Genomic DNA, 10,258 nt, shown 5'->3' on the forward strand with positions numbered 1-10,258 from the left:
ATTAAGCCCCTATTTTAAATTTCTTTTAATTTTTTTTTTTTTTTTTTTTTTTTTTTTTTTTTTTTAACTGTGTGTGCTTGGAAGTGTTTCCTTCCTTGGTTGAGCCTCAAATGAGATCCGCCCTCCGGACACCTGATGGCAGCCTTAGGAGAGACGTTGAAGCAGAGGGCTAGCTTAGACTTTGAACCCACTGAAACTGAGGAAATAAATAAGTACTTCCTTAGGCCAGGGAGTCTGCAAACTACCAAGCACGTATTCTTGTTTCTCTTGGAAAACTACGTAAGAGGGGAGCGACCAGGTCCTATGGTAAATATACATTACACTTAGGAGAAACAGCCAAATTCTTGTGCACGTGGGTTTATATTTTTTACACTCCCACCAGCAATGTGGGAGTGCTGCTGTTTCCACATCCTTGATAACATTTTATGTTGCCAGTTTTTTGATTTTCTCCTCTGATCAGCATGAAATTGTATCTCATTGTGGTTTTTCATTTGCATTTACTTGATGACTAATGAGGAGTAAACCTGTTTTAATCAGTTACACAACTCGTTTCACATTTCATTTTCCTTCCGAAAGTAACATATCTTGTCTATTGTCTTATATATTTGTCTTGGTCATTTTAGATATACAGCTGAAAAGACAAGATTCTTGATATTCCAACATATTTATATGTGAAATATAAACTAGGAAGGAAGAGGCATGAGTACTTGTAAGTTTGGTTTGAAAACAAAGAAGCTGACGCTTTCACTCTGTTGCAGTAACAAACAGCCCCGTGTATTCGGTGGCTTAAAACAATGAAGGTTTCTTTCTTGCCCCTATATGTATCCATCACGAATTGGTCTGGAACTCTCTTCTGTAACTTCGCAGTTTTCATTGTAGAACCTTGGCCTACAGGGCATCCACTATGGAATGTTACTGAAGAAATAACAGAAGAAAAAGAAAAGCATAGCAAAGCTTGCACAAGCCCTTGAAGCTTCACCTAAGAGCAACACACTCACTTCTACTCGCTTAGTGGCCGAGTGCCTGCGACAGGAAAGGGAAATAACATCCTTCCACCCAGAGGTTCATTCATTCATTTCCTCTAAGGGCAGATGCTGATCTTTTTTTTTTTTTTTTTTTGGGAGGTTTTTGCTAGTGGGCGCCAGACAGACAGAGACAGAGAGACAGAAAGCAAGAAATCACCCCCTGGGGCCACGCCGCAATCCCTTCTCCTCCATTCTCCTCTCGGGATCTTGGGCACACACGCACACGCGCCCGGCGTGAGTTCTAAGCCACTGGGTCCGGGACGCGAACCGCGGTGGACTACATGGGAGTCCAGCGACATAGCCATTACGCTAACTGCTGGTCCCCAGATGCTGATCTTAATTCAGATCTTATGGTTCTACACGTCACGCTTTTCCCCCATACCATAGTTGTCCCAAACAATCCTTAAAATCATATTGTTTGTTTTACTTACTATTTTCACAATCTTTTGTCCTAGGTCTAAGGCTGAAGTACGCCCTGATTCATTTTTCATCAGAACGAGCCAGCTAGCTCAGGTAAAAAGAATTTATTTATTAATTTAATATGCCTATTTATTTATATACAGAAGCATATTTTTCAATTTCTTCCTTTCCGGTTCAGAAAGCTCTGTTGGTAATGAATTTTCATTAAAGCAGGACAAGATTGGAAAGTAAAATAAGCGTCAACACATTTTTCAAAATAATCAACACAAACCCAATGTGAGAACCAAACAATTATTACCTTCAGAGTCGGTCTGAGATGATTAAAACGCAATTATACGCAGAAAAGTCACTCAGCAGGGGGTTATGTTTGTTTTTGTTTTTTTCCTCAACCATTTTCACAGTAAAAACTTTCAAGCTCTAGGAAGTGCCCCCTCCACGCTCTCCTCCTGTCATCTGAACAATGTCACTGGTTCACCCTGGACTCAAGGATAAAAGAACTTGTTTCTTTCTCATCGGTTCCAAAGATACTAATCGGACACTAAAGCCCGATATGATCAGATATGATCTGTAAATGTATTTTGTATGTCTCACACAGTGTTTACAATAAAAAAAAAAAACAATTAGCCAGTGACACTTAAAAATTGTGCATACAGGGGCCAGCAGGTGGTGTGGTGGTTAAGGCACTGGAGTCCCACATGGCCGACCATGGTTTGAGTCCTAGCCCTGGTGGCTTGCTTTCTCACTTTCCCTCTCTCTCTCTCTGGTGGGCACACATGCTTTATAGTAAATTTAAATAATGATAATGATAATCAATAAAAATTAAATAATTCTTAAAAAAAACTCTTGTGGTACCAGCAGTTGGTGTAATGGCTATGCCGCTGGGCTCCCATGTAGTCGATCATGGTTCAAGTCCCAGACCTGGTGGCTCAAACTCTCGCTGGTTGCATGTGCGTGCGTGCCCAAGATCCCAAGAGGAGACTGGAGGAGAAAGGATTGTGGCATGGCCATCCCCCTGGGGAGTGATTTCTTGCTTTCTGTCTCTCTGTCTCTCTCTGCCTTTCTGGTGAGCACACGTGCCCTATAGCAAAAACAAAACAAAACAAAACCAAAGACAAAAAATCCCCCTCTTGTATCCAAGTGTGGATTTGCAGCTCCTCTTAGGAAACAGGAAGAACGAGCACCTCAGGGCCTCATTCCTACCAGCAATACTTGGCTTCTGCTGAGCCATCACTGTCCTTTTAAGAGGCCCTGAGTCATCCAGAGCCCATAGTCCCCACCTGGAACCTCTTCATTCGCCTCCCCATGAAGGCACGGAAGAGCTGAGGCACTCGTCCGTGTCTTCCTCTTGTTGCTTCCCTGCAGTTTTCCCAGTCCCAGCTGTCAGAGTCTCTTGATGCCCCCGTAGGGGGACTTCCTAAGAGCCACTTCTAGGACTAAGAGCCAGATGTCACAGCAGTAGGTACCAACTGGTCTGGTCCCAGGAGGTGTGCCGTCCCCTCAGCTCCTGGCACAGAGAACAGGCAGTGCTGGACCCCTCCCCGGTGGGCTCTGTGGTCTGCTTTTCTGCCTCTGCCCTAGATGTGGGATGGTGACAGTCCACCCCTTGTCCAGTCTCATGACGTACACAGATCCTCGGAGCTGATGGCGACCTTTTTTTTTTTTTCCTCAGTAGCCCTCTCTTGGTGGGGAACATGGGTTTCTTGCTCACCTGCAGTCTGGCTGCCTCCTCCGACTGTCATGGCGTCGGCTCTCAGGTGGGCATAGCACTACTTCAAGTTGTTATTAGCTTAAAGTTTCTAATTTATTTGCATAGACTAAGTAAGTGACAGGGACTTTGTCTCAGGAAGCTGGATGACGAACTGGCCAATGAGCCCAGGCAGACTAGACAGTCCACGGGCCAGCCCCACGGCACAGTAGGGAGCCCCATGCCTAGGGACCCGATCCTGCGTGTTGACTATGGTTTGAGTCCTGGCCCTGGCTATTTGGGAAGTCACTGGAGTGAATGCATGTGTGTCACAGGTCCTGGGAAGTTGGAGAAATGGAGGAAGGATGGTAGTGGCATGACCACACTCCATCACACATGCTTTCTCTCCCTCTCTGGCGAACACGTATGCCCTCTGGCAACTAAAGCTTATTTTATTTTATTTTATTTTATTTTATTTTATTTTATTTGCTATAGGGTGCATGGATTCACCACACACACACACACACACACACACACACACACACACACAAAGAGAGAGAGAGAGAGAGAAAGAGGGAAAGTGACAAAAGCAAGCAGCCAAGTCCGGGACTCAAACCACAGTCAGCTATGTGGGAGTCCAGTGCCTTAACCACCATGCCACCTGCTGGCCCCAAGTCATTTCTCTAAAAAAGGGCCATCTAGAAGCTGACCCACATATACGGTCACCTGATTTATGACACAGAATAGCCTTTAAAATGAAATGGTTAGGTCTACTGTGTACTCTTTGGGGGAGGGGGGCTGTCTTTACCTCTACCTCACAGATACGCAAAACTCAACTCCATAGGGAAACACCTTCGTGACCCTGGCACGGCACTTGTTTGGTTAGTTGAGTTGTTCGTCATTCAACAGAAAGCCGCGTTGAGAGTCTGTTGTATGCTTTCTGCTGGACCGCAGGGATACAAGAGTGAAAAAGACAGCCCTCGTTCTTGGAGAGCACACGGTTTAGCTGGAGGAAGACGCAAGGAACAAGTGATGACAGCAAAGCGTGACCAGACCCTTCGTGTATGTTATGGGAGCCGAGAGGAGGGGTCCTCAGTTCAACCTGGGGAGAGAGGGCTTTCTGGAGGAGGTGATCTATAATTAGTTAGGAGGATTTGGGAGAAGGGCATGCCAGACAGATAAATCAGCACGCACATAGGCAAGGGAGGGCAGGGCACATGGATTGCCACCCATTTCTTTAAAAACATGTAGCAATTCTCTTGGCTTCTTTTCTTTTCTTTTCTTTTTGGAGAGGTTTTTGCTTTTGCTATAGGATGCGTGTGCTTGCCAGACAGACAGAGAGACAGAAAGCGAGAAATCCCCCTCACCCAGGGGGGATGGCCACGCCACAATCCCTTCTCCTCCATTCTCCTCTCGGGATCTTGGGCACGCACGCACACACACCCAGCGTGAGTTTTAAGCCACTGGGTCCGGGACGCGAACTGCAGTTGACTACACAGGAGTCCAGCAACATAGCCATTACGCTAACTGCTGGTCCCTCTCGGCTTATTTACTGACTTCTTGCTAAATAGTATTCATATTCGTTTAGCACATTTACCGCAACATGGCGAAATGTCCAGGTCAGTTTGAGGCGTGAGCAGGTGCATGAGGAGTACTTGGTGACTTACCTGAGTGCGCTTCGCTCTCTGGTGGAAACGGTGGAGTTCAAGCTCATGCCTTTGAGTCACGCTGGTCACATGAGCTGCCAAGACACTGCTCTGTGGGCAGGGGCCACAGGAGAGAACTCATGCCGGGCGCATGTGCGTGCGTGCCCAAGATCTCAAGAGGAGAATGGAGGAGAAGGGATTGCGGCATGGCCATCCCCCCTGGGCGGTGATTTCTCGTTTTCTGTCTCTCTGTCCCTCTCTGTCTTTCTGGTGAGCACAGGAGCCCTATAACAAAAACAAAACAATAACAAAAACAAAAACAAAACCTCTCAAAACAACAACAAAAGAAAAGCAAAGCAATTCAGGCTTTTGGATACGTGCTCATGTTTTGTTTCCTCTATGCCATGTGGCTCTTTGCTCAACCCTGATGAAGCCTTTGAGACGTGACAGAGCCCTGGGGCTATAAGAGAAAGGATGTCCCAAGCCATCTCCTGGCCAGGCTTACAGTCAGAGGGGTTAACGCCTTCAGGGTGCGTGGCACGGATAAAGCCACGGGACAGGACCAGGGTGGGTTGTATGGGAAGGCTCACAAAGGGTCAGAGTCTCAGGTATGTTCAGTCCACGTGTCCCTTTTCCACTAAATGGCTCTAAATGTACAGGGATGATCCTGGGAAACGCACACTTGGATGCCATGCCCACCGCCTGCCACGAGGTGGCGCTCCGAGCCAGGCGTAAAAGAGCGACTTGAGGCTGTGCTTGCGCAGGGGGGAGGCGATGGTGCCAACCATCTCTCATGGAAACGGTGATGGAGGCAGGGGGGGCCTTAGACACGTGCAGGGTGACAATCTCCACTCGCAGGCCTGCCGAGACCTGCCTTGGTCCACGTGCAAACCTCGGTTGAACGTCCTCATTGGCCTCACGAGGTCTGGGTGCCCTGAAGCCTGCAGGGAAGTGGGATTAGAAGCCCAGGCCCTCACTCTCACTGTCTGCACTTATCCATGGGGGCCCAAGTAGCTGTATTTGAACTTTGGAAAGATCGTGGTCCTTCTCTCTTCCCCCACATCTGTAAACACAACACCCTGCCTGCAAGGCCCTCCAACAGGCACGGTGCCAACCGGCGAGGAGTGTCTTTCTAGACCGTCCAGTGGTGAAATGCAGTCGGGCTCATCAGAACGTTTCTCTTCCTCTCCCTTTCCGGGGCCCCATTTCGATGTCCGCTGGGAAATGGATGCGGGTGAGAAGCGGATCTCCTCGGACCTTGTGACCTCGGTTTCCTCATCAGTGATGGGAACAGCTTGATGGGAGAACAGAACCCAGCAGGCTTTGCAAACTGCACCATCTGCATGCTGACCGTGGCCCTGCCGGGGACTCCAAGCCTAGGTCACGCTACCGACGCCTCGTCCTCCTTCTCACGTGGCAGGCAGGGCTCCAACTGCTGCATCACTCCAGCGTCTCCACGAGGCAAATGCTTCCTGTCTCTACCCGGCTTGTGGATAGCAGAGAGGGACTCCACGCCCAGAATGTGGTTTCAAACTTCCAAAATCTGAGACCTGGCTGCTATCCCAAATGGCCCCTCCTGATCAAAGACAAAGTGCTGCAGGGACCAGCAGTTGGCGGAATGGCTATATTGCTGGACTCCCATGGTTCGAGTCCCGGACCCGGTGGCTTAAACTCACGTCGGGCGCGTGTGCATGTGTGCCCAAGATCCCCGAGAGGAGAATGGAGGAGAAGGGATTGCGGCGTGGCTATCCCCTGGGGGTGTGGGTGTGTGATTTCTCGCTTCATGTCTCTCTGTCTCTCTCTGTCTTTCTGGTGAATGCACACACCCTATAGCCAAAACCTCTCTCTCTAAAAAAAGAAAAAAAAAAGACAAAGTGCCGCAGTGGAAACCCACGTGCCTTTTTCCACCTTTCTATTTCTGGCCGAGGCTTCAAAGTCCTTTTCCTAGGGTTCTGGCTGCCCTCACACCCCGTCTGCTTCTCCATCCTTCTCCCTCCTGGGATGGAGCAGAGGAGCGGAGAGGGGTGGGCGTAGAGAGAGCCGGACGGGAGGACGTTAGACTGCAGCAGGGAGGCCGAGAGCAGCCTTTGCAAGGATGAAGAAAAGGTGAGGAGTCCCCTGCTCCCCGGCACCACTCGGCCTCGCTCAGGGGTAGTGCCACTTCCAGGGTACCCGTGTCATACGTTTGATTGTTTGATTGGCCCTGGCTGGTTGACATCCCGCTGGACCTGCAGACCGAGAGTACAGAAAGCACTTTTCTCCCAGCCAGGGGCCTCCTCACCGGAGAGCTGTCACCTCCCGCCTTAGGCCGTAAGGTCCCTCGTGGTGCACCGGCTCCCCTTCCTGCTTCTCACTTGGAGGGTGAGGAGGTCTGGGAGCCTCCCAGGAGAGGGAGGTGGTCCGTACCAGGCAGCCTTTCTACCTGACTCTTTTTCAGCTTTTGTAATTCCATGGAAGGCTGGCTGTTTGGACAGGGTTCACGGTTAGCATTTGAATTTTAAATTGATTAGGGAAGGGTGGGAAGGCTGTGAGAGGGAGAGGTAGAAGATGCGTTTTGTAAAAGTACGAAGCTTTAATAGCAGCCCTGAGCTGAAGGGAGGAAGCCAGCTAGACACAAGGGCAAGGGTCATGGTTTCAACCCGGGATCCTCCTCATTTGCTCACACTAAGGTGTGAATGACTGATACATTGCATCTTCTGACAGTTCCCCGGGCGGGCGTTAGAAACAAGGCTTTTCTCAGCCAGGCTGTCCTGACAACAGCTCCAACAGCTAGGAAAAGCTGCAGAACCACTGACAGCCCTCTCCCTCCAGCTCCCAGCTGTGACCTTGCAGAAGGAGGGAGCTCCAGTGGCTCAGGCAGGGTGGGGGAACCTGGAGCCATGGCTCAGTGACACCTCTCTGGTCGCCCTCTGTCCCTCCAGCCCCATGGGTACCTGTAGCCAGCTCATACTGGGAAGATAAACTTGGCTCCTCTCCCCCGGGTGCCCTGGGGAGAGAGCGTGGTCAGAAGGAAACCTCTTCCCCTTCTGGGACCATCCCAAAGGCAAACACTGAATCCTGTGGTCAAGTCTCAAGTCCCAGTTTTTTTTGGAGAGGTTTTTGCTATAGGGCACGTGTGCTCACCAGAAAGACAGAGACAGAGAGACAGAAAGTGAGAAATCACCCCCGGGGGGATGGCCATGCCACAATCTCTTCTCCTCCATTCTCCTCTTGGGATCTTGGGCACGCACGCACGCACACACGCCCGGCGTGAGTCTATGTCACTGGGTCCAGGACTTGAACCGTAGTTGACTACATGGGAGCCCAGTGACATAGCCATTATGCCAACTGCTGGTCCTAAGTCCCAGTTTCCAATGTAGAAAATATGGTCCCCGAACACAACGGCAATCACGTGCACCTAGGGAGTGATTAGGGAATGAACCGAAGATTTGCTAAACGCCTTCCAGCCGGGGTTTCTGCGGGAAGACAGGTCAGTGGTTCAATGACTGCATGAGGCAGTCACGGCAGGGGAACGCAGGGGTGAGGGCCCTGTGGGAACTCAGGGCAGGAGCACCCCATCCGTGTGGGAGGGACAGGAGGTTGCCTGGAAGAGGGCTGTGCTGGGAGGCCAAGTCAGAGTCAGTCAAGTGCAGAAGGCACAATCTGGACAGAAGGTCTTCCGGACAGAGAAGCCGCTCACGCAAATACCTAGGGGTGGCAGAGTGGGCACAAACCAGGCTTGGCGAGCAGCCTTATCTTTCTAGAAGAGGGTGGGGAGATGAGGTCTGAGGTTTGAGCAGATCGCATAGGAGGGCTCAGAAAAAGAAGAACCGCCCAAGACGACACTACAGCGTCTTAAACCAACACCTGCAGAGACCAGACCTTCTCCAGAGCTGTCCCCAGGCTAGCGGGGACCAGGCGAGGTACAGAGCAGGGGCAGGCCAATCTCCTTCCCGTGAGATTAACTGTGAATCCCTGGGAAGGCCCTTGCCATGTCCAGTCCCTTGTAAACGTCACTGGTCCTGGGTGTCTAAGACAATTTGGAGCTACAGCCAGCGGGGCGGTCTCTGCTCAGGGATCATGTTGGCATGGTGTCTGTAGGGTCGGGCTTTGTGTAGGGGTGGAGCCCCAAACAGCCAGGGCAGGGGGTAAAAGCAGTGTCTGGACATTCCAGAGGCCAGTGGGCGGTCACAGTTCTTGCTCTACGAATTCTCCCTGACTCAGGGCCTGGCCCTCTGCAGGAGCATGGGGTGTGGGAGTTAAGAAGTGTCCCCTCAGCCCTGCAGCACGGGTAACGTCCCTCATTCTACGACCACACCCAGCCTGAAGGAACAGGAAGGCAAGGACTACCCCTGCTCACCCCCGTGGGCATCAGGGCCAGGCGGGTCTATGCCACGGTGGGTACCGGGGCTCTGGATGTGGCATTCTGTCTTCCCTGAGGTGGGAAGCCCAGGGTTGATGGTCATAGCGCACAGGGTCATGGGAGGGGCACTGAGGTCAAAGGGCAATACGGGGGCGTCCAGGAGTGCCTAGTAAGACAGATCACTCCGCTCCTCAGGACCGCGATCTCTCACCTGTAAAAAGGTTGAGGTCAAGACCAGCAGTTAGCGTAATGACTATGTCGCTGGACTCCCATGTAGTCGACCGCAGTTCTAGTCCCGGACCCCGTGGCTTAAACTCACGCCGGGCGCGTGTGCGTGTGTGCCCAAGATCCCAAGAGGAGAATGGAGGAGAAGGGATTGCGGCGTGGCCATCCCCCCTGGGGGGTAATTTCTCGCTTTCTGTCTCTCTGTCTCTTTCTGGCGAGTGCATGCGCCCTGTAGCAAAAATCTTTCCGAAAACAAAAAAGGGCTGAGGTCTGGCTGGGTTGGAGATCAGATGAGACAGGAACGCTGAGGCCCAGGCCCAGCTCAGTCCCTCCAGCCGTGCTCTGGCATCTCGGGGAGGACCGATCTCTTGCCACCCTGCAACAGATGGACGATGTCCACTGCTTTGCCCAGGCCTGGCTGCAGGCCTGGCTGCATCCCTGGACCGGGGCTCGCTTCCCGGCCGCCCCGCGGTCCACGGCCTGCAGGGGGCAGCAGTGGGACACGCACGGCCTCCCAGCCAGGCTGCTGGGCGCTCGCCGCAGTCTGCAACGGCGAGTTCTCTGCGCCGGGAATGCAGCTCGGGTGGATTTGTTTTTAAATGGGTGATGTCTGAGGTTCCTCTATGAAAGCCCTTCACATCTGGCATTCAAAGAAAATAATCAGTCTAGACTACCAGGCCCGATACCAGCTTGTATGAAATGTGGGCCCGACTCTGCAGTAAAAATGCCCCCCTGTTCCGAGCGGCTCCCGCCCTCTCCCTCCTTCTCTTCTTGTGACCTTTTATCTCAGCGGGAGCCCTGACTAGAAAGAGAGTTCTAGAAATGTGGCGTGTTTCTCATTAAGTTTCCGCAGCAGAAAAGTCACATGATACAACCCGCTCCCCCCCATATCTACCATAACTCCTGCTGCTTTGGG

General features: G+C 51.4%; 1 pseudogene; it reads right to left on the bottom strand.

The window, feature by feature from the left end:
* Positions 1-9,220, bottom strand: part of LOC102486892 (transmembrane protein 156-like) — a 22,100-nt pseudogene extending 12,880 nt beyond the window's left edge.
* Between the last annotated feature and the right edge of the window lie 1,038 nt (positions 9,221-10,258).

This window comes from Tupaia chinensis, unplaced genomic scaffold (assembly GCF_000334495.1).
Source record: "Tupaia chinensis unplaced genomic scaffold, TupChi_1.0 Scaffold000451_2, whole genome shotgun sequence".
Taxonomy (NCBI): domain Eukaryota; kingdom Metazoa; phylum Chordata; class Mammalia; order Scandentia; family Tupaiidae; genus Tupaia; species Tupaia belangeri.